This window comes from Miniopterus natalensis, chromosome 4 (assembly GCF_054644295.1).
Source record: "Miniopterus natalensis isolate mMinNat1 chromosome 4, mMinNat1.hap1, whole genome shotgun sequence".
NCBI lineage: Eukaryota > Metazoa > Chordata > Mammalia > Chiroptera > Miniopteridae > Miniopterus > Miniopterus natalensis.
In genome coordinates, this window is record NC_142084.1 from 44,254,461 (window position 1) to 44,279,371 (window position 24,911).

Consider the following 24,911-nt stretch of genomic DNA (forward strand, 5'->3'; position numbering starts at 1 on the left):
TTATTAATGCCTCAGCCTTTATCATCTGATATTGGAAAGTAGCATTTTTAATCTTATCTGGAAATAAAAACTAAAATTATCAACACAAGTGGAAGTTAAAAGGCTCCCAACCTCAATTCAGGATAAATTAACAAGTACTTAATTTTTAAGTACTAACTATATGCCCAGTACCAACTTTAAGAACCAGGGTGGTTCAAAGAAAAGGAAAGTGCCATTTATTAAGGATTTGGCTCAGAACCTTTTTCATACATTATCTCTCTGAAATCTTACAACATTCCTGTGAGGTCGGCATTATCTTCTTTTCAAGTGAGGAAACTAAGGCTTGGAATAGAAAAGTGGTCCCTGACCTAAAAGGGGTTACAATTTCATTAAAGAGACCAGAAAAAGGATTTTTTTAAAAAAAGAAAGAATAAGCAAGTTAAATACCTCATTTAGCAATACACAGAACATGCAAAATAGAAAATAGGTGATGGGAAAGTACACAGTTAGTCAGGGAATACTTCTTAAAAGAGGTTTCTTGTATCCCCTCTCTTAAGAAATTACACTGATGAGCAAAAGGTGATAAGCTGGGGAGGAGCCACACTTCTGTAAACTACGTAAAACAGAAGTCTGGGGACTGAAAGGAAAGTTCTGTGATCGCCAATTTAAGTGGTAAATCATGGAAATGATGAGGAGTATAAGGCTACCCTAAAATTAAGATCAAGCTTAGCTGGAGACAATGAAACTGGTTCAATGATTTTAGAGTGCTCCTGCCACCAAACACACTCAAGCAGGGCAAGAGGGAAAAATATAAAAGATGTGAAGATGAAGACTGATAGGGTGGTTAACACAGGCTTAGACATAAGAAGTCAAACACCAAATTCCATCAGTCATGGGTCACCTATTTGGTTTGGTTTATTTTATCTCCCCCAACCAGACAGTAAGTCTGAAGAGGGCAGAGATTTTTATGTAGTATTCAGTTAGATCAGTGCCTGGCACAGCAGGTGCTCAGTTAATATCTGCTGCTGAATAAAGGCAGTAGTAGTCTAGTGACATACTCAGAAGCAAAGACCACAGATGCCCTCAGCATTAAAAAACAAAACAAAACAAAACAAAAAAACAGCAACCTAACGAGAAGTAACAATAATTGAATATCGTAGTATTTATTATTATTGCACCAGCTAACACTTATTGAGCACTAATCCTCAGCCAGACTCTGTGATGAGGTACATTATCATCCCAGTTTCACAGGAAACACACATAGAATAAACAACTAGTCCAACCTCACAAAGCAGCACAGCTGGAACCGTAGTCTATCAACCCCAAAGCTTTCCTCTCAACAGCTATGTCGCATACAGAGAATTACAAACATCTCTTAGGCAAAGCTGAGAAATGTGGCCAAGGAGGAAAAAAGACAATAAAACAAGACAAAAAAACAAAACTCCAATGTAGTTAAAAATCCTTTGTGGGTTCCTTCTCCTAGCAAGTATTGTGGAAATTTTCCCACACATTGACTATCCCACACAGATTAAAATTTCAATGGTTTTAAAGAATCCAGATGCTGAAAAGCTAAGAACTAGAGTCAATCATCTAATCAACATTTCAAAGGGTGGTAGATAACAAGTGGTAACACCCCACGTCCACAACCCAAAGAAATAACAGGGTGTGACCTCTGACTAAGACTGACCTCAAAACTTCCGGAAGCACTCTCCTAGGTGTCTGCCTCTCCCCTCCCTCTTTTGCTGTGTGTCTCTCCCCTCCTCTGTACACCCCATCTCTGCTACTAAATGGCCTTCACAAAAAACCTGAAATTTTGTGTTTCCTGCTAATTTTCTAATCTAGTAAATTAAAATTTGAATGTTTCTCTAATGAAAAAATTCTACCTGTGTAATACTCAATAGAAAAAAGGTTCCCCACTCATTATAGCAGCATTCCAACGTTTCTATTACCAAATTCACAGTAGTCAATTTAGAACCACCAATCATGCAAAAGAAAACTAATGACACACATACTTATCTAGCCTTCTGATATTATTGCCCACATACTAAATAAACAGGAAGAAATTAAACTCATTAGAGAGACTATGTTCTTCTCCCATCTATCCAGTAACCTAGACATAATTATAAAACTCTTTTTTGAAAATCTCTAAAATGGAAAGAAGTGTAACTCCAATCACTACCAACAAAGAAAAATACTTAAAATACTGAATTTTTTAAAAACTAGAATATTCACTAAATTAACTGCTTAACCAGATATCCACTAATATTTACATCAATCTAATTTCTGAACTTACACCAAAATCTAAAGCAAATTTGCCTTAAAAGAAGAAGTTAGAGAGTGAGGACAAGAGCTGGCAAGAAAATCAGTGCTAAGAAACATATCTCAATCTTGCCTTTCTGCTTTTGATTTTTTTCATACACTTATCTTATACAGTGCTATTAAATAAACAGACTATGAAGGCATAGCCAAATTGTTCTCAAAATAGAAATACTTTCCAAATACAAAAATGACCCAGAAGCATTTATTTCTTGTATTAGCCAATAGGACACTGATTATGCCAAGCTTGAAGGAAATGTTATTTCTGAAACTGATCTTATATTTAATAAATACTAAGCATGAAAGGGAAATATCAAACACTAACACAGCTAACACTCTCCCTCTAATCATTTTCAGAAAAGGGAAAAACTAAAATTTAATTAAAATAGAATCACCTAAATAAAATTCCTTCCATCTTATTTTGAGATGAGATGTAATAATACAAATAAAACTTATTAAACTTCATGATTTCTTTAAAGCTTTGCATTCCCAACAGTTAAGGAGATGGACAGTTAAAAGACTTGATAACTGAATTACATCCTGACATTTCTAAATTTACAATTTAAACCACAGCCACTTTCAGAGATAATCAGCAAATTATTTTTAAAAGTCCCTTCTGATCTAAACACTACTGAGGTCTTTGGAAATGAATTCAAATTCCAGTTATGTTTCTATCAGTCTTTATTTTCTATAAATAATAACCACAGTAGTTCTATTTCTCTAGTTGTTTTTTTTTTTTTTAATGTTAAATAAAATGTTAATGAATCATACACTGGTTTAGATGCTTTTGAAAACACTGCAGGATTACTTCGGTATTATATGTCAAACTCAAGGGTTGAATTTAAACGTTTGGCAACATAAAGCCTGACTTTAGCCTTCTGTCTATGTCACACTTTGAAAGATGTTTAACTTAACAAGTTAACAGTGATTGGTCACATTACTATATGCCAGGCACTGGACTAGGAGCTTTCCATATGTTTTATATCATCTCATTTAATCCTAACAATAACCATATGAAGGACATGGTATTCCCCCATCAATAGGTGATAAAGCTAATATTAGAAGGATAAATAGCATGTCCAAAGCCATGTAGCTAAGAAATGAACTGCCTAACAAAGGAGTCTTCTGCCTCCATAGTATGACTACATATTATTAGGTAAACGAGAAATGGATTAGCAGGATGTTGCTGGCTGCAGGTATGGACAATATTGTCAACCATTAGATAGTTATGTCATTATTATTAGTGAAGCAACTCCTTCTCAGATATAGAGAACATCATTCAAAGGGCCATTATTTATTGCCCCTTAAACTGCCCTAAAAAAAAATGCAATCCTACAAGTCTGATAAGATAAATACATTCTTCCAAAATCAAACAAGCAATTTGCCGTGGGATTTGACATTTGGCACTAACATACAGATGCTCCTTGACTTATGGTGGGGTTATGTCCCAATAAACTTATCATTAAGTCAGAAATGCATTTACTACACCTAACCTACCAAACATCGCAACTTAGCCTAGCCTACCTTAAACATGCTCAGAACACTTACTTACATCAGCCCACAGTGTGGCAAAATCATCTTGTTGCCGCTGTCCAGCGCAGTAAGAGAGCATCATACCATTACTTATCGCTAGTTAGCCCAGAAAAATATCAAAATTCAAAATTTGAAAACTGACCACTGCTGAATGCATATCGTTTTTGCACCATCGTAAAGTAAAAAGGTCTAAGACAAACCGCTGTGAGGCAGGGACTGCCTGTTTATTGATGGGTTCATTCAAGGTGCTGTGTGATGATGAATATACCAAAAGAAAACAGTATCTTATCCAATGGTGAGCCTCTCAGAGGAAAGGCTAAGTGACATTAAAAATACTCTGCACTGTATGTTTTAGTATTTCCTAAATTCCAGAGCGGTCACGCACAAAGGAGCACTTGGCACAATACACCAGGTACATGCACACACAGACACACTCACAACATGCTACCTCCTTCCCAACTCCGCCCAGGTTTCCAATAGCTATCTTTCAGCTGGAAAGAGCATAAGAGACACAGCATAGCAACAAAAACTGCATGATAGCTGACTGATCCACACACTATCCCTGATGATGGGGAAAGAGCAAAAGATAAGATACTCCAGCAAATTAGGTCTCTTGTGCATTCTTGTTTATTATCTTTCCGCTATCTGCATTGCAGCTGCAACACAAATGTAGGCTCTCATATTTTCTTGTATTAGCTTTCTGCTTTAAAGAAATCAAGTGTTACTCAAAAATTTTAAATGAACATTTTAGAAAAATTGTTATATATTTATTAATTTGTCGTTCACTATCCAGATCAAGTACAGATGTTTCCTCAAATATTTCACAATTCTGAAAGTGGAATAGGAGGAAACAGTAAATATACTTGTGTGCAAAAGTATAATTATTAGAAAATATATATCCCCTAGCGTTCAGGAAATGTCATATATATTTAGAAAATATACTCTAAACTCATTGTGAAAGGTATAGTGAGAAAGTATCAGTGATGTATCAGAAGAAAATGACAAAAATCTAAAAGCTCATTAAGGCATAAGACAGAGTGACTTTATACATAGTGGGAAAAAGTCTCAAAGCAGAAAGGTTTAACAGCAAGAGTTCATAATTTGAAAGTTACTTTAGATATCTGTTTGTAATGACAATTCAGCTACACTTAAAAAAAAACAAAACACACCACTCTTTTCTCTGGTCCACAGAAAGTGTCATCAATATAGACTATTTCTATTTGGAATATTTGCAGATATGAGATGAATACCTGGTATCTCTTAAATTGCCACCCATCCTAAAGCTTGAGAAAATGATAAAAATTACTTGAAAAGGCAAAAATTAAACTGAAGATTTTTTAAAAGAATAAAGAGGCCTCTCCTAATGAATATGAAAGCAGTTTTACAGTGACCCTGTAAAAGGTATACTGAAACTGTCAGATTATATAAACTCTTTTTTTTTTTTAAGGAAGAGGGATTGAAGAACCAATTACAAGTGTACAAAAACTACATAAAATAAAAGCATGTTTGAAACTAACTAAAAGCTGATCACTATTGTAATAGTAACACCCTTCCCTACTGTAAACAGGAGAATCCTGAAATAAATAAGATTTATGAAACCAGGGCAAAAACATACCATTATCAAATGCAGGTATTTGTTGACATATGAAACAAATGTTTTCATATTAGCTACAATGTAAAACTACACAGGATGAATTATCCTTTCTAAACAACACATTGGAGACAGACTCAAGAAATTAGACCATGGGGCATTTACTGTTAAAAATACAGCAAAGCTTTTTAAAGTATACTTTTAAATGATTTAAGTGATTTTTTAAGATTTAATACTTGAAATTAACAAAACAAAAATTGTGGAGCCAATAAATGTACACACTGAATTGGTAACTAGAAGAGATTAAGACTTTATGAGACAAGTATCAAGTCGTAATGTTCTTATAATTTGGCTAATACTTTCATATGATTCAAGTCAACCATAAACACTTCTAATTTTATATCTAAAGAAAATGATTTATAATTTATTTTCACAACCTTTCAAAATTATATCCATAATTTCCTTAATCTTGTGGCCACAACACATAGCCAGGATATGCCAACTATGGTCATCTACAGATAAGAAACAAAAGTAGTCCCCACTTTTTGCTGCATCCGTTTAGAGATGGCACTGCCACTGCTCCTTAATCCACAGTTTTCACCACTATCTTGTACAGTAGACTCTACGCTTTTATGCAGAATCATATTAAGACAACTCCCAAGGAACACATCTAGAACACATTTAGAAAACAGACCACCTAAAATAGCCAATCCAGATCTGCAACAGATGAAGCTCATACTGTATTGTTGGTAGATTTGGCAGATGTCTATACCAAGGGTCCATAAACTGCATGCCAAACCCAACCTACCTCCTGTTTTTATGTATAAGGTTTTTTATGTATAATGAACAGTTACACTCATTCACTTACATATTGTCTATGGCTGCTTTCACGCTTCAAGAACAGAACTGAATCACTGAGCCAGAGACTATGTGGTCCATAAAATCTAAAATATTTATTGACCCTTTACAAAGAGAAGTTAGTCAACCCCTCCTCTACACAATGAGATAGCAGAGGAAACAGAAGGCTTTTCCAAGAACCATCTCCAAAATACATGAATTGGGCTGCTGCTAGCCTAAGTGTGGGCTTTGCAGTCAGTTATCTGGTGCTAAATCACACAATGAACACCCACAAGGCTCTTCACTGTTCCCATACCAATCACAAAGTTGCTGAAGCAAAGCACATGGGGTGAGGACTCCCGACAACCAGAGTCACACCTTTCCCACTGTCTTTACTAGTAAACCGTATTAACCTAAAAAAGCTGCCCTTTAAGTTCATCACAACACGGTTTCATCTGCATAAGTGGAAAGTAGGGGTCAAGAGAGCAGGCATCCATATGGCATATGCTTGTCCCTGTACTCTCATCCTGGAATCATCCCAGATTTAAGCTTCTTGTCTAAACCTCTCTTCCCCAGAGGGTTCTGCCATTTCAATGATCACTCTTTATTATTTTTTTTTAAATATATCTTTATTGATTTCAGAGAGAGGAAAGGAGAGGGAGAGAGAGAGACAGAAACATCAATGATGAGTCATTGATCGGCCGCCTCCTGCACGGTCCCCACTGGCAATCCAGCCTGCAACCCAAGCATGCGCCCTAACCAGGAGTCGAAGCTCGAAGCTCGATCACCTGGATCCTAGGTCAAAGCTCAACTGCTGAGCCACCCCCAGCTGGGCAATGATCACTCGTTAGAAGAAGGCCAAAGAAGCTACTAGGAAGGTGGAGAATTCAAACTAAGCATCGCAAAAGAGGGAATATATGTATTCCCTCCCTCACAATCCTTAATCCTTGATATAGTCAACACTAAATGCTAGAGCCACACTAGCTGCAGGTTTCACAAGAAAAAAAAAAATTCCAGTGTCTCATACCTCAAAGATGTCTGTATTTTTTTAAGTGCCAAGTTGCTTTGTGTTTCTTTTTTAATAAAAGGGTTTTTTCAAATAAGAATTTTCAGGACTTGTGTGCCAACACAGGGATATTCCCCTCCATTGTACAGGACACAAAGACACACACCAACTGCGAGCAAGGGAAGCAGCCATCTCTGCCAGCTATTTTTAGCCCCACTTCGTCATGTTAAAGACCAAACTTAGGATAATAACTCTGGGCAAACTTTAAAAACACAAATATGGTGAAAGAAATCTGTCCTCTTATGTAAAAGTTCCTTAACAGTAAAATCCTATATATTCTTCCAAACTTAACCTCAGGGGGCCTATATACTCTACATAGCTATTTCAAAAATATAGAATCATATGCCCTAAGACTGAATGGATGCCATGTTTTAAGGCTGTTCCTCTCTTTTCAACTTCAACTCTCATCCAGTTGTAAAACATTTATTTTAGGGAAAGGTCATCCATTCTCTGTTCTTACTATATCTTTGCTAACTTTAACAGATTTTCCTCCCCCTGACCTCAAGTAAAAATACCCATTTTTCATTCTATATCAGCACTCTCAAGAAACCTTAATACTTTGAAAATGACTCCCAGCTCTACATTTTCAGCACTAATTTAACTATTTTATTGTCTTGAGTTTGCATCTGTATCCAACGTTTACCCTAAAATTTAAGGTCCAAAACAATGCCTCATTTCTGAATTATTTTTTACAAGAAACCACTAGCACCATACCACAACACTGGAAGGCCTTCTTTTTCACTCTATCTTTACAGCTCTTCAGGGATCATAGTATACAAAAATGTTGGTTACCTAGAAAAAGGTATAATGCCTCTTGGCCTAAAATACAGTTTCTCCTCAATCATCTGAAACTACTGTCTCAGGAACATTGTTCTCAATTGCTTCTTGGATGTGTAAACATGTATCTAGACAAACAGGGACTGACTCTAAGCCTATTCAACAACTTCCTACTGTATTCCCATCAAGCTAACTTCCTAATTACATTGATCCCTCACACCCTCCAATTCCAAAAGTCTTAAACACTTTTCTTCCCAAAAAAAGACTTCCCAGATTTGGTTCGGACATTCCAGTTAGTCCTGCATAGTTCAACACCATCATTTCCCTAAGAAAAATGTGCAAATACATTTGGATCTACAAGGTACCAAACACAGTATCTGACATCTGGTGGCAGAAGATAAACAGTGGTCCATTCTCACTGTCCTACTATTTTGTGCAATTTGTAATTCATTGCCTTTGCCACCCGCAAGTAAAAGCATCTCAAAGGCAGGGATCCCAAATACTTTGTTGTTTCTTTGATACCCAAATATGCAATAAAACATCACCATAGTCAAAGCAATAAAAAGTAAGTTTTAAAGTAAGTAAACAACTTTGATGGAGTACAATCTACACTTAAGCTACAGTTTGTTGGTTTGTCCTTCCTTCCTCCCCCCAAAAACAGCTATGAAAAACTAGACTTCTCTTCCTCCTATTTCTGTAAAACATGGGATACATGAATTCCTCAAGGTCACAAAATAAGATAACAGAACCAGAGACAGTTATTTCTGATTTCGCATCTAACATTACATCCACTACTCAATATTTTCATGTCAGTACCCATTTAAAATAGATGGAATTTAAAGTTCCTTTAAAAAGCATAACAAGAACAAGGCATATAAAGAAAAACAAAACGGGTGGAGACATTCCAGAGGTGAGCAAAGTGATCAAAGCAATTAAAGAAATTAGTCTAAGACATACAAAGAGTCAGGAAAAATGGTAAAGAGAAACAATCAAAATCTGTAAAACCAGAAAAAGAACTCCAGCTTATTATAGCATTTCTCAAAACACAAACTCTGCAGGTGTCCTGGAACATTAAAGAGACAGGTTTGGAATAAATGAATGAATTGATACATAATTCAGGAGCTAACAAACTGCAACTCATTACTTCAAAAGGCAAAAAGTATGGGATGGAAACATTGTTTGTGAAAGTTTTAAATAAATTTAACCAAGATCCTGAATGGAGAAGTTACCACAGATAACCTCAGACATATCCATTCCCACAAAGCTTCTCTCAGCAGTGGCTTCAGAGAGAGTAAGACCACACAGCTGTCTGGAGGGACCATAATTCTTGGTACAGTACTCCCTTATGTTGTCATATAAAATTCCACCCTACGCTGAAGCCTTAAGGTCTGTACAAATTACTTTCCTGCACCTAAATTTGGCACTCTCAGAGGATACCTAAAATACAAATCAAAGATTTTAAAGACTTCACCTCTAAAATAATGGAAGGAAAAAAATCATCCTGCAAAATATTAAATATCAAAAGTTTCTCATTAGATAGAGAAGTGAAGAAACTCAAATAAGCAAAGCCTCTCGAGTCACTCTGCGAAATAAAAAGGGGCTGGCAATTAAGACACACGCTACTTCCCCCCAAAAAAACATTTGGGTGAAGAATAACAACGTCTATAAACTGGTTAAAGAAAAGTACTGAATGCTCTCCCCCAGTTAACTTGTGATTCATAAAAACTCAGAATTTCCTGAGTAATTGAAATGTTAGTGTCCTCCTGATACACAGGAATTGGACCCAGAAAATGAGAAGGTAAAAACTCCTCCTGCACCGAGAGGTACTCAAATGAAAATCTCTTCAAGGAAGGGGGGGGGGGTTACTTTCAAGGATCCACAGGGTAAGAGGTTCCCACTTGAGAACCCAAATAAGAGTCGCACCAGAAACAAAAACTACACCGCAGTTTTTCACACCTGGTGTACCAGGAAAAGGTATATTACAGAGATGTCCTTTGTATGCACAAACGCTCCGGCTTCCTCAATTTCCTCTGGTCAATTACTGTCCAGAAAGGTGCAAGCGTCCACTCTGGAGAAAGACAGAACTCCTCTAAGAGAAGCCTGGAAGCTTGCGTATTCCACGTAAAGAGCTGAAAGCTTAAAGCACAGAACTACCTAACACCTTCTCCCGCCGGGAGGAATAAAGGTACCTCCTCTCACCCATGCGCTCACTCCCAACACTCCCGGAAAACATCACCCAACTCCAGGAGGTCGCACCGGCATCTTCCCACTCCCGACCCCTCCATCCCTTTCCCCGGGCCACTCACACTCAGAGAAGAGCCGTGGCGCGGAGAAAGTGGGCTGGTTCCCTTCCTGCTCCGGGCTGAGGCTGCAGCTGCGAGGCTCCGACCGCGCGTCGCAGGGCAGCGGCGCTCGTGTCGCTCAACCCGGCGGCCCCCCGGGTCTCTTCCGCGCCGCCGGAGCAGAGGCGGCTTCGGCCCGCTTATCTCCTCTTCTCCTCTTCCTGGGTCTCTTCAGGCTGTCTCCTGCCCGTCCTAGGCCACTTCTACCGGGACAGTCTCGTTCCGGAGGCTCCGGGTTTTGTTTTTATAAAGTTTCCTCTGGGCGGAGGCAGCGGCCGGCCCCCCGAGTCCCCCCGGCCCCGCCGCCCTCGGGGCTGGGGCGGGGGAGGGGGCTCTAAGAACTCCTCCCGGAGTCCAGCCGAGGAGCCGGGGGGCCGGCGACTGGCCGAGGGAAAAGACCCCCGAGGGGGCTAAGGGCAGGGGGAAGGTAAGGAAGGGGCAGCGGCGCCGGTCCTGCTCTCCCCGCCGCCCGGGCCGCCGCTTCACATCGGGGTCCCCGCCCCCCGGCCGGGGGTGATTGCTGAGCTTGGGACCCCGGATCATACACTCCGGGGCGAGATGCTAAGGCCCCGGGCGGGTGGCCGAGGCGGCCGCGAGGTGGGGGACCCGGCCGGCTCCGCAAGGCGCCGCCCCCGCTCCCGGCTCCTGCATGTGTCGCTGCGGCTGGGACCCCCTCCCTACACCTTGGGGGTCCCTCGCCCGCGCCCCGGGGCCAGATAGAAGCTCCGGCCCCTCCTCGGCGTCCTCTCACCGCGGAGCTGCTGACTAGCCCCGGCCCGAGGTAGCCGCCTCCCTGCCCCCCTGCCGCCGGCTCCGGCTCGGGCTCCGGCTCCGGCGTGTGCAGCCGCTGCTGCCGGCCGGGAAGGTGAGGGGGGGAGAAAAGCGGTGGCCGCGGCTCCCGCTGGCCCAGGTTAGGGCGGAGGTCGTGGCGGCAGCCAGCGCACGGGGGCGGGGTCTTTCGGATGCTCCCAGTCTCTCACGCTCCCGGCGGCAGCGGCGGCAGCGGCGGCAGCGCCCGGAGCTCAGCTCGCTGTCTCGCTCGCTCTGTGCGGGGCTCTCGCCTCACTCCAGAGAGAGGGGCGGGAGGAAAGCGTCGCGGAGCGATGACGCAAGTCACCTAGCAACCGCTCTCCTCCCCCCTCCCTGCGCTTTCCGCTCCGAGGCTTCCTCTGCTGGCCTTTTTCTCCCCTTTCCAACCACCCCGCCCTGGGCGACTCTGGCGCGCTCTGATGACGCCCCAAAGGAAGAGGAAGTCGCGGCTCGGCGAGCGGGTGGGTGCGCCTAGGGCCGCGGGACTCGCCGCCGCCGCCGCCTCCGCCGCCTCTGCGGCCGCGTCAGAACTGAAGAGAGGAAGGGGAGGAGCCGAGTGGAGCCTAAGCTGCCGCCTCGTCTTACCCACGACCCGAGGGCGGCGGAGAGGGCTTTGCCCATTAGTGGTTTCCTTCAGGCAGGTGGTGACTGCTCCTTTGGGAGCAAGGAGGAGGCCCGGGCCGCGCGGCCATGCTCGGGCGCGCACCACCTGAAGGTGAGGCATTTGGCCCCAGACAGGCCTTTGAAAAGCTGTACTGAGCGAGAAGTTGTCCTACAGCCGGGTCCGCTCGCCGCACCTGTTCCAGGGAGCGAGCGCCCCACCCTTCCCGTGTTGCGGGGCGAGACCCAGCGCGGGGTAAAGTGTCGTCGCACCCAGTAAATGTTGAGTGAATGAGTGAGGGAATGAATGAACACTCGCGGAGCTCGGAGTGGATGAAGTGCTAGCGCTTTGTAAACTGCATAGCCTTGCAAAGATGAGAGATGTAAAATACATCCCTTCTTTCCCCTCTTCCCCCCCCCCCAAAGGAAATAAGAACGCGCCTGGAGTACAGTCACACCCCGAGTCTTCCTAGTGGAAAAGGAGGCGCATTCCCCGGGCGAGGGAGAGGAGCCGTCCTCCCGGAGATTGCGGAAGGATTTTTTGACAGTTTTTTAGTGGGAGAATTTAATAGTGCTTCACTCCTGGTAATCATTCGTGCTTGTAGTTTGAAGCTTTGGGGACCTGACCTTGGTTGTGAATCGGTGTACATTACCGTCATCAAGAAATTGTAGCCTGTGTTTCAAGTCTGACTCAAAGGCTATTTCCTTTCTAAAATAAATAGCATTACTGTTGTGCAGCTTTTCCTACCGATGTTATCCTGGAAAGTAAATTCAAGAAAAAAACTTACAAAGTTGCAAGTGTAGTTCTCTAGGGGAAAAAAAAAATTTTTTACAATAAAAGGAAAAAGGACCAGAATCCCCAGATTGCACCTGTCCTGGTGAATAGTGTGAGAATGAGGTAAAAGCAGAAGCAATGATGAAAGGAAGCAGATTCTACAGTTCTGTGGTGGGACCTGGCATCCCCGCCTCATCTGGAAGGGGCAGCACTGGGTATTGCAAGTCTCCACCTCAGGGGATAAAGAGCACGTTTTTTATAGGCAGGCTTGGGAAGCTTGGGTTTCTGCCACTACTGCCACCACCATATGCAAACAGCAGACCAAGGAAACTTCTAACTAGATAAACCCAAAGGCTTATTTTTATTAACATGCTGCAGAAAAGGTGATGGAAGGGGGGATGGGACGTTGCAGAAGCAAGAAGACACAAAGTAGCACCTGCCTAACCACCCTGGATCCTAAATTCCAAGAGCCAGGCTAACTATCCTGCTTAAACTACCCTGGATTTGACCGCCTCTTCATAACCTGACATGTCTATGTTCTTCCAAATAAGACTCACAGGGAATCAGACCATCAAGTGATGGCCCCATATGGTTACAAAACAAATCTTTTTAGGTTTTGCCTGTCTTCCTGATTTCCTGAAAGAAGTTGAAGGAGTAAAGTACACAGATTTAGGGGATTTTGTGAAACTGAGAACCTTAGATTTTAAGTTCTGTGGGGATTTTATAATATTTAATTTTTTCATTTTATTTTTTTTAATTTTTTTTTAAATATATCTTTATTGATTTGAGAGAGAGGAAAGGAGAAGGAGAGAGAGATAGAAACATCAATGATGAGAAAGTCATTGATCGAGCCCGCAACCCAGGCATGTGCCCTGACCAGGAATCGAACCACGGTCGCCTGGATCCTAGGTCGACACTCAACCGCTGAGCCACACCCGGCCGGGCATAATTTTTTTTTTCATTAATTTTAGAGAGAAACATCAATCCGTTGCCATGACTGAACCAGAAACTTACTTATGTGCCCTCCTGGGAATCAAACCCGCCACCTTCTGGCGTACCGGACAGAGGACGCTCCAACCAACTGAACCACACTGGCCAGGGCAGTTCTTTGGGTTTTGAATAAAAAGAGTGCAGCCCAACAAAGGATGCCTCAAGGAAAGTGTGTACCAGACAGACTTTTTCAGCAGCCTTATCTGTGGCTCCACCTTAAAACCTTAATGCTGAAGACAGAATGGCACCCCAGAGAGTGCTCCACCACCTAAATAAGAAGTAACAGCTGCACTAAACTTACTGGGCAAGATCCACCCACCTCACCACCCAGCATGATAACTGGAGGAAACAGCTGGAACTGGCAACTGGAGAAGAGGAAGTTCATACATGTCCAACTTGGCCTGCAACTTTTTAGTTGTTTCTGTTTTTCTTTTTTTTTTTTCTTTTTTTATCCACTGGAGAAAACAGTTCATTCAAAATTCAAAAATCTTTGAAGTTTTAGGTAACAGTTTTTTCCCTGGTTTGTCAATTTTTTTCTGATAGAGATTTGCATGTTAAAATATAACAAAGGGATATTTGTATAGGGCTCTATTCTCCTACACTTGAAAGTGAGCACTTATGGGAAACTAATCAGTGTTTTATTATCCCACATCAGGGGTTTTTTACTATTAAAGATTTTATAAGGTAAATTATCTGGCAAAATTTCTTTCTACAAATACCATTTTACAGTATTCAATTACTTTTAGAATTTTTATTGTGAAAAATACATTGAAATGCATAAAGCAGTTATTCAGTATAATGAGTAATTATAAAAGAAACTTCCATGTGACCAACCAGGTCAAGAAATGGAACATTGCCAGCACCCCAAAATTCCCCCTGCTGACCTTCCTGAACACAACTCTTTCCCTCTTTTTTAGAGGTAACATTATTCTATCTTTTGTGATAATTATTTCCTTGCTTTTCTCAGTTGTTTTATCACAAGTATGTATCCCTAAACAATATATTGTTTGGTTTTGCCCTTTCTTTTGAACTTCATTAAATGAAACAATTATAATACATAATCTATTATATTTACCACTGTAGCTCAACATTGTTTTTAATCCATATGTTGTTTGGGTTGTTTATATACTAGCTTTAATTTGTTCATTTTAATTGCTGAATATTACAGTGTTCCATTTTAGCATATGCCATAATTAGTGATTCTTTTGTTGATGGGTATCTGGCTTGTTTCTAGTTTGGAGCTGTTAAAAATGCTGCTGTGAACATTCTTCATATGTATTCCATCCTGTCTATATCAGTTTCTGTATGGTATATACCTGGAAGTGGATATGTGTGTCATAAACTTGAATAAATAATGTCAAGCTGTTTTTAAAGTGTTGTAATCACACCAGCCATGTTTGAGCCCCATTGCTGCACATCCTCAGCCACACTGGGTATTGGTAGTTCTTTTCAGTTCTGCCCGTTTGGTGCGTGTGTTGTACTATGCTACTGTGCTTTTATTTTATTGATTTTTAGAGAGAGGGGGAGGGAGGGGGAAGAGAGAGAAACATCAATGTGAGAGAGACACATCAATTGGTTGCCTCCCATATGTGCCCCAACTGGGGCCAGGATGGAACCTGCAACCCAGCTACGGACCCTTGATGAGGAATTGAACACTAACCACTGAGCCACACCAGCTAGGGCGTATGTCATTGTGGTTTTAACATGCATCCCCCGATTACTGATGCTGTCGAGGACCTTTTCATATATAAACTAGCCATTTGGATTTCTTTTATCAAGTGTGTTACTGCCTTTTCATGCCTAATCTCTGAGATGCCCAATGGAATATAGTTATTTGTTGTGATTTAGCTTCCTTAAATCTATGTAACTAAACCCTATTCTTTGCTGCTTTGTATTTTATAGGCAACTATGTAACAACTTGTTTCCCCCGGCACAGGCTTTTTTTCATTTCCAAGTTTCATTCATTTTATAAAAGTCACAATGGCTTTTCTTTTTCTTCCTAAACTTCTTGCTAAAATACATGGTTTGTTTGGGTATTTATTTTTTAATTTCACTCATTAATATCAAATACACACCACCCATGTTTCTACCTGGCAAATTGTCCCAACATATTGTTAGATTGTTTTTATCATTTTCTTATCAGTCAATTCTTGGTTTACAGTCAGTGATACTTTAAAACTGAAGGAAGGTGAGACGCAGAGAAATTAAATGACTTACCCAGGTCAAAAGAGCAAGTAAATAGGAAGCCTATACTCCACCCCAAGTCTTCAAATAGAGTATGCATGCCATTGTCTCACACCACTCTCAGTCTCCTGGAGCAGTAAGGTAAATCAGTTCCCATGGTCTACAGAATATTGCTCACTTCCACGTGGCAAGCCTCTTAGTCTACAATTGAATAAGGTTATGTGAAGCCTAACAGTTTAGGATCAGATTAAGATTGATAAACTAAATATTTTAAAGGTTAATATAAATGATGGTGCTTAAAGGTATTTCATGGAAACTTGCTTTAAAAAAATAAGGTTTCTTTACTCCCCTTTATAGCCTATCTGTCACTAGGCCCTGTTGCCTGTACAAAGAATTACCATACTTCCTCGCTATCTGAGAAAAGAGTTACAAAAAAGATTGTGGTTATCAATGTCAAATGATGTGGGAAAGGCCCTTGATGATAATGATCAGCTCCCAATAATTTCATAATGTGATTAATTATACTGGAGGATACCAGAACATTTTTAAATACAAGGACAAGTCAACCTAGAAAACTTACCAACTGTTTGATGAGATTGCCCCTGTGTTACCTTTATTATCATCCAGGTTTGTAAAAATATTGATTCTAAAAATGAATGATAGATGACTTCTAGTTTAACAGAAAATAAATAACTGAATCACATGAAATCTTTGATAATTTAAACTTAAAGTTTTCAGAAGAATCTTTCATTTGGTTTTGTCACAAAGTATTAGTAGTCACAAAGTATTTTTTATCTAATAAAATCTAGCTATTACATTTTAAATTAAATATTGAGTAAAAACAGCCTTAAAGAAATAACTTCATAAAAATATTAAGGTATGTTTGGGTGTAACTTAACTGAAGAGCAAAGGCTTTACAATGTTCTGGCTTGACTTTTAAAGTTGAGTTATTGCATTAAGAACAGAGAGTTGCCAAAGGTACCAAATACATAAATATTAATTGTATGTTTTTTGTGCTAACTTCCAAAAAGCAATGATCTATAGGAAACATAAAAAGGATTAGAATATCTATCATAAGCACAGAATTTTCACATTTACTTCACCATTCAGTGAACAAAATCTTATCACCCAACTAAGTGCTTGCTGGACATATAATGGTGAAAAGACAACAGACCTGTCCCTAGCTTCATGGAGCTTATCATGTAGAGCCTAGTACATGCCGGGCTTGATGCTTCACACCAGTTACTGTCATCTAGAACTATTTGAATATATCTGGTGGTATAGTCAATGAATAAATGAGTGACTGCTTTTACTCTCTTGATAAGCAAATAAATGATCACATGCTAGAAACCTTCAACCCTATTGCCATTTGTCAGATTATCATGATCATTTTGAAAAATACAGAAACATTCAAAGAGTAGTATGATGTGTGTCCATACAGCTTTCACCTAGATTTTGCTATATTTGCTCTGAAATTTTTCTGAGCTATTTGAAACTAAGTTGCAGGCATCATGATACTTTACTTCCAAGTGCTTTAGCAGGTATAACCTAAGAAAAAGGATATGCCTAACCCTGATTAATCTTTAATCAGCTTAAGAAAATCAACAAAAATCTTTATGTAAATATAGCTCATATTTAAATTATTACTTTCCATCTTTATTGGTATAAAATTTGCAAACAACATTGGATAAGTTTAAGGTATACCACATGATGATTACCACAATTAGGGTAGTTAACATAGTTACTTTTTTTGTTGTTATTTGATGACATTTAAGATCTACTCTCTCAGCAAATTTCAAGTATAAAATACCAAGAATATTCTTGATATCTGTTCCCCCAACCCCAACCTGGATCCAGTCAAGGTTCACATATTGTATTCTTCAATCATATTTAAATGTAAATATTTTTAGAGAAACGAAAAACTGGACTCTCCAATATTTGAAAGTAATTGCTTTACATGATATCCTTTCTCTCTTTTAAAAAATGTTATATTTTAAGTCTACTAAGAACATCACGTGTTTTTTAGTAAAGAATGGTCTCTCTTCTTCTGTAGCTTTTCCACTCACCTTTGACATCCCTTAATGCAGCTTTAGTAGTTGGGGGAGTCACTGACTGAGATACTCATCATTCCACTATTTTCCAAAAGCAACCTGTGCATTTTCTTAGACACTGCCTCCTTCCACCTTTGCCCCACCATGCCATCACCTTTCTCCCAGGCAAATCCCTGTTACCTCTTTCCCCTCTCCTAACTTTCTAGGAACCCATTCAAGAGCATCCAACTTTGCATTTCTTATCTTCTCTTATTCTCTACCCACGACCTCGGCTGAGCCCCACCAGAATCTGCACTTGATTTCCTTTACCAAAACCTTTTCTCTAGGAGTCCTTTGCACCAGAACCCACCACCACTGCACCCTGCCACCACTACAGTGTATTTAGCTGAGCCCAAAGGAAGGAAAGAACATACCATCTGTCAAGAACCTAGAATGTGCAGTTATTTCATCTCCACAAAACCTTGCAGAGTAGGTGCAAGATGCCCACATTGCTTTTTCTTCTTCCTGGACACGTAGGAAGACTGTATTTCACAGCCTTCCTTGCAGTGAGGCCAGGGCCATGTGATTCTTAGAATGTGGGCAGAAAATAATGTGTGTCACTCCCAGGCTTGATCCCTAAAGTCTCCCATGAGATAATCAGCTTGTGATTTCTAACCTGTCAACAATGCTCAGAAGCAAAGATGCTAAGATAATTGGATCACATGCTAGGAGTCCAGATTCCTCAGTTGCTGCTTGAAGGAATGCTATCCGACCTCCATCAGACAGTGACCGGAGCGAAATATATAAAGTTGTAGTGTGTTAAATTGTTGAGTTTAGTACCAAGTTTGCATTTAGAAACATAAAGAATAGCAAGTCATTATGTCAGTTTTCTAATCTAGTAAGGTTGGGTTATATAAGCTGTTGTGACTAGATATGAGAATGCAACCCCTTTTTGTTATACTGGTTTTATAGACACATAAGTTCTGGGTTCTAATCGAAATGATATAAGAACTTCTAGGGACAAACTCTTCTATGGAAGAATTACCACCCGTTAGAGCATCAGCACCCTCCGGGGTTTTGTTTAAGGCTTCCTTTTCAACAAATAGGCTTCCATTTCAAAGACGAAGATATCCTCAGGTTCTCCAGCCTTTCATTCCAGGGTTGACATTTCTTTTAATAAGCAAATAAAATGTCATGACCTACCATCTTATATGTTATACAAAGTTCAAAGCCAGCTCTCTCCACTGTGGCTGGCATCCTCAAATAATTGTAATACCTTGCCCCACACTAGACACTATGATTTCATTTCACCAACATAAAACTGTTCTATGTAGTGGACTTTTAGGTAGAGAGGTTACAAATTGTTATAGTATAAGAACCAATTTATATCAGAGGAAACTAAATTCAATGTCAGATGTTACTTTTGCTAAAATTGTTGGCCAGTTGCAGCCTTAGGGAATTTCTCACTGATTATGTCTTAAGTCTCTCCCTGTCGCTCTCTAATTGCTTCTCAGCCTGACAGCCTCACGCATCTCCAGAGCAACCTCCTTAAGCTCCAGATTCCTTTTACTTTATTGCTTAATTCAACTCCCTCGGTTCTCAACCTTTTACGAAAAAAGCTCATCAAATTTGTTGTTAATAATGTATACAGGTGCAAATAACAGATAATCCAAGTGGCATAAACATGTGGCGGCCTCACTATTTCCCTTAATAAAGAAAACACTAGTAGGGCCCTAGCCAGTTTGGTTCAGTGGTTAGAGCATCAGCCCATGGACTGAGGGCTCCCTGGTTCAATTCCAGCCAAGGTCACATACCTCGATTGTAGGCTCAATCCCAGCCCCTGTCAGGGTGTGTGTCTCTCCCCCTACCTCCATTCACTCTGAAAAGCAATGGAAAAAATATCCTCAGGTGAAGGTTAAAAAAAGAATACACTAGCAGGGAGCCCAAGATTGGCACAGCAGCTCAGTTAGACCATCAAGTGCCCAGGCTACTTTTCTTTCTTTGCCACCCTTATTACCATCCATGCCATGCTGACTTTTATCATCAAGCTTGTGGCCTAATGAGTCACAAATAGGCTGCTGATCCTCAGGAGTCACATCCACAATGCAGACTAGAAGGAAGGGGAAAGGGCAGTGCCCGTAGGAGGAAAAGCAGGTTCCTTTCCCAATGTTTCCAGGCACTTCTGTTTAGGTCTTATTTATGGAGTGGTGCCTTGGGGACACACTAAGATCTATAGAAGGATGAGAAGTATTTTAGCTGGCCACTGTTGCTCAAAGTGAGTGGGAAAATATATAAGGAGCAGGATATCAGCAGTATCTGATACAGTGTCTCAGTCTTGTGTGACAGCTATAAGAAAATACCATAGACTGGGTGGCTTACAAACAACAGAAATTAATTTTTCACAGTTCTGGAGGCTGGAAGTCTGACATCAGGATGCCAGCAGGGTCGAGTCTGGGTCTGAGTCAGACTGCTGACTGTTTTTTGTATCCTCACATGATAGAGAGCAAAAACTAGCAACCTCCTAATTCATAAGGGCACTAATCTCACTGGTGAGAACTCCACCCTCATGACCTCATCGAAGCCTAATCACCTCCCAAAGGCCTCACCTCTTAGTGCCATCACATGGGGGTGGGGGTGGAGATAGGATTTCAACATATGAACATTCAGACCATAATACCCTTAAGGATATTTTTCTTAAAATGACCATCTACCCCAGAGATAAAATGTCGCTGTCTAAATCCCAAAAATAGCTACCATTGGTTTTTGTTTCAAGTTACAATTTTCCCCATTGTTTTGCATACAAATATCAGTAATATATAGAAGCCTCTTTTTTGCTTCTTGTAGTTTAAAAGTTCTAGCAACTTAATTTCAGGAACATTTTTTAATATATAAATGTGTGATCTCCAGATGATTGGTGTTAGTCTCTTATGTTATCATTGCAAAACACATCTTATTTGTGGTATTTTAAGCTCGTTTATAGACCCCTGTATACGAATGATTAAATACTCATTTCCTCTTTAAAACAAAAATAAGTATTATTTTTATTTATTTTTAAAACAATCTGAAACTTACAGAAAATTTGCAAAGATAGTATTAAAGAACTCCTTTTGTCTTGAACTATTTGAGAGTATGTTGCCAACCTGATGGCCCATCACCCTCAAATACTTAAGGGGGTATATGTAGGACATTCTCCCACAAAATCACAGTACAACTATCAAAATCAAGAAATTAACATTGATAATCCATACTACCTAATCCTGAGGCCCCCCATTAAATTTCATCAATTGTCTCAATGATATCCTCTATAGCAAAATAAAGGATACACTTAAGAATGTGTGTTGCACTGAATTGTCACATCTCTTCAGTCGGAAATGCTTCCTCAATCTTTAACTTTCATGACCCTGATACTTTTGAAGATGACAGCTAGTTATTCTATGGACTATCCCTCAATTTTGGTGTGTTTGTGTTTAGCAGGAGTATCACCAAACTGATTCTGTGTTCCTTGTGTCTCATCAGGTGGTGCTCACTTTCAGTTTGTCCTGTTAGTGCTGATGTTCACTTTAATCTCTTGGTTAAAGTGGTGTCTGCCAGGCAGCTTCACAATGAGGTAAATCCAAAATGAAGTTATGATTTTTTTTCTATTTAAAATTAATAAGTATTAATTTTGTGAGGAGATACTTTAAATCTAAATAAAAATCATTTCTCATCAAACTTTAATTCGGTGAGCTCCTGGTTTCCTATTTTGTTCGATGGGTTATAATCTCTTACTATTATTTATTTTGATGCTTAAGTTGTCTCATATTTGGCAGGAGGCCACAGTGGCTTCTATGTCATTTTGTCTCGTCATTCTTCGAGTTTTTTCTCCAGCACAATGAAATGTTCCGAGCTGATGTTGCACTTTCCTTGCCTCAGTGTTAAAATCGGCCATTTCTCCAAGGAATAGTGTTACCAAATAAAACAGAGGTTAAGCAGTTAAATTTGAATTTCAGATTAACACTGAGGTATAAAAATTAGACAGGTACATGCAAAAAAAAAAAAATGAAACTAGACCACCAACTTTCACCATACACAAAAATAAACTCAAAACGGATAAAAGCCTTAAATATAAGTCGCGAAACTATAAAAATCCTAGAAGAAAAAAAAGGCAGTAAAGTCACAGACATCCACGTAGTGGAATTTTCACTGATACATCTCCTAGGGCAAGAGAAACAAAAGAAAAAATAAACATATGGGACTACGTCAAACTAAAAAGCTTCTGCATAGCAAAAGAAAGCAGCCTCAAAATACAAAGGAACCCCACGGTCTGGGAAAACATATTTGCCAAGGATGAATCTGATAAGAGGCTAATTTCCAAAGTGTACAAAGAACTCATAGCACTCAGCAAGAGGAAGACAAACAACCCAATTAAGAAATGGGCAAAGGACCTGAATAGACACTTCTCCAAAGAGGACACACAGATGGCCAAGAGACACATGAGAAAATGCTCGAGGTCACTAATCATCAGAGAGATGCAAATTAAAACCACAATGAGGTGTCACTTCACAGCTGTCAGAATGGCTCCATCAACAAATCAACAAACGACATGTGCTGGGGGTGTGGAGAAAGGGGAACCCTAGTACACTGCTGGTGGGAATGCAGACTGGGGCAGCCACTATGGAAAACAGTGTGGAGGTTCCTCAAAATATTAAAAATGGAGCTGCCTTTTGACCCAGTGATCCCACTTCTAGGACTATATCCTAAGAAACCTGAAACACTAATCAGAAAGAATATACGCACCCCTATGTTCATAGCAGCACAGTTTACAATAGCTAAGATCTGGAAACAGCCCAAGTGCCCATCAGTAGCTGAGTGGATAAAAAAGCTGTGGGACATTTACACCATGGAATACTACGCCGCCGTAAAGAATAAGGATCTCGTACCCTTTGGTACAGTATGGATGGACCTGGAGAATATTATGCTAAGTGAAATAAGCCAGGCAGAGAAAGACAAACATCACATGATCTTGCTTATATGTGAAATCTAAAGAACTTAATAAACTGATGAATGGAATAGATTCAATGACATGGAAGCATAGATCAGATTGACGAATGTCAGAGGGATGGAGGAGGGTGGGTGGGGGGAGGGGGAGAGAGTAACCAAAGAATTTATGTGCATCAATGCACAACCCAAAGAGAGGGACAATGGTGTGGAGAGGGACTGGGGAAGGGGGTGACGCAGGGTGGAATGGGTCATTGGGGAGAAAAGGGGACATCTGTAATATTTTGAACAAAATTAAAAGAAAAAAACAATAGGGGTCAGAAACAATGGAACAATGTCTTTAAAGTGCCAAGGGGGGGGAACTGTCGACACAGAAATATATTCACCAGAAGTATTATTCAAGAAGGAAAACAAAATAAAGACATTTTTATATAAAGGAAAACTATAACACTTAACAATTGCCAGAAAACCTGAACTGGAATAGATATTAAAGTTTACAGGCTGAAATGACTGATACTACTGAAGAGAAAGGAATAATAGCATTAGAAGTGACAGACTGGGTAAATATAAGAGTATTTTTTCTTAATTTACTTAAAATATGTATATGCCTGTACAAAGCAAACTATACCATTTTATTGTGGAGTTTATAACATATGCTTTTTGTAAGACATGACAACTATAAGATAACAGATAGGGTAATGAGGTAAACATGCCTATGTGTTTACAAAGTTTTTACATTTTATGTGTAGTGATACGATATGAATTGTAAATAGGCCTTGTAGAGTTGCATCTCTTGATAAAGGCTTGGTTTACACAGGTGTATGCACTTGTGGAGACTCATTAAATTAACACTTATGCATTTTATTAAATGTAAATTTTACCTAAAAATAAAAGCTAAAAAACAAAAACAAAAAAAACTGAAGTATAAATATGTCCCATGCAGTTTTTTATTTGCTAATTATTTGCTGTATTTTTATATGTCTGGCATCCTACGGAGGAGCCCTTGTACCTTTAAGTGGCAAATGGTATGTAGAAGCCACAATCTGGGTATGCCTGCTGGTTGCCATTTGAGTCCACAGCTCTCAGCTCTTGACGGACAGAACTAGGGAATATTTGCACACACACACCCACACATTTTTATTTTGCATGTTTAAAAATCTAAATAAATCATGTGTTCTTCTGGGACTCATTTCCCCCCCATCAACAATAGGTCCTTAAGATGTATTCAGGTTGATGTAAGTGGCCATAATTACACCTCATTTCCTCGGATGGTCTATTGCTGCCAGTCTGGCCTCTGGAATCCTATTATTCCCACTGACTCGGGGGCATCTCTTACTATCAGTCTCTATCTAGAGGACAAGCAGTTCTGAGTTTCTCAGAATGTACTAGACATTCCTTATCACTTCAGTGAAGAGAGTGTCCTCTGAGCCCTACCAAGGAACATTCTTAGCTGGTAGTTTCTCTTATATTTCATAATAAATGCATTCTTGATTCTAAACTCTTTGAACTTTTTAATCCCCTCCCTCCTTTTTCTTCTAAGTAATTCCAGCATCTCCCTCTCATTGTCATTTTCAAGTTTCAAGGAGCCATTCCTAGAGTGAACTAAGTACAGTTCTAGGCATTCTACCAGGATATTAAGTCTTAAGTCACTGGACAATGCACCCATATTAATAAACTCTCCCTGACCCAGCCTTATAGTCTGTCCTCCATAATCTAGCACCTCCAAGATCCAGGCAAATTCTTCCAGTTCCTGCTGGCACCTATTTGCCAGGTTCTGTGGTGCTTTGGTGAATAATCCCTTTCTTCACATAGCAGTATTTCTCTGCCTGGCTCATAATAAGGCTTTTAATTACTGGTCTAGAGGCAATAAAGAGAGGCAGGGAAAAATCTCACAGACAAGCATCATCTTGCGTGGCATCTGCCCTTGCTAAGGCCTTTGCACCATCTCCAGGCAACTGGAGACTGGTTTCCTCTAGCAAGAGGAAGAGCTCCAGAGAGTGCTGGCCCGGAGTATGCAGAAGGATCAGGGGAGTTAAGTCCTCAATCCCACCACCCAAACATCTCCATCGGAGGTAGCGGGGCTCCTCTCCTTCCCTTTCAGTTC

At 40.1% G+C, this 24,911-nt stretch overlaps 1 protein-coding gene and 1 long non-coding RNA gene across 4 annotated transcripts in view; one reads left to right on the forward strand and one right to left on the reverse strand.

The window, feature by feature from the left end:
* Positions 1–10,588, reverse strand: part of FBXW7 (F-box and WD repeat domain containing 7) — a 154,260-nt gene extending 143,672 nt beyond the window's left edge. For 2 of the 3 annotated variants that reach the window (XM_016197793.2, XM_016197789.2), the window contains exon 1: positions 10,406–10,588. The gene's annotated coding sequence lies outside the window, so the exon portion shown is untranslated. The remainder of the gene's footprint in view (positions 1–10,405) is intronic. The other variant, XM_016197792.2, reaches the window with a different exon arrangement.
* A 1,177-nt stretch (positions 10,589–11,765) lies between these two features.
* Positions 11,766–14,989, forward strand: LOC148093266 (uncharacterized). The gene is made up of 2 exons (XR_015714365.1): positions 11,766–11,966; positions 12,278–14,989. It is a non-coding gene; the product is annotated as an uncharacterized LOC148093266 (long non-coding RNA).
* The last annotated feature ends 9,922 nt before the right edge of the window (positions 14,990–24,911 follow it).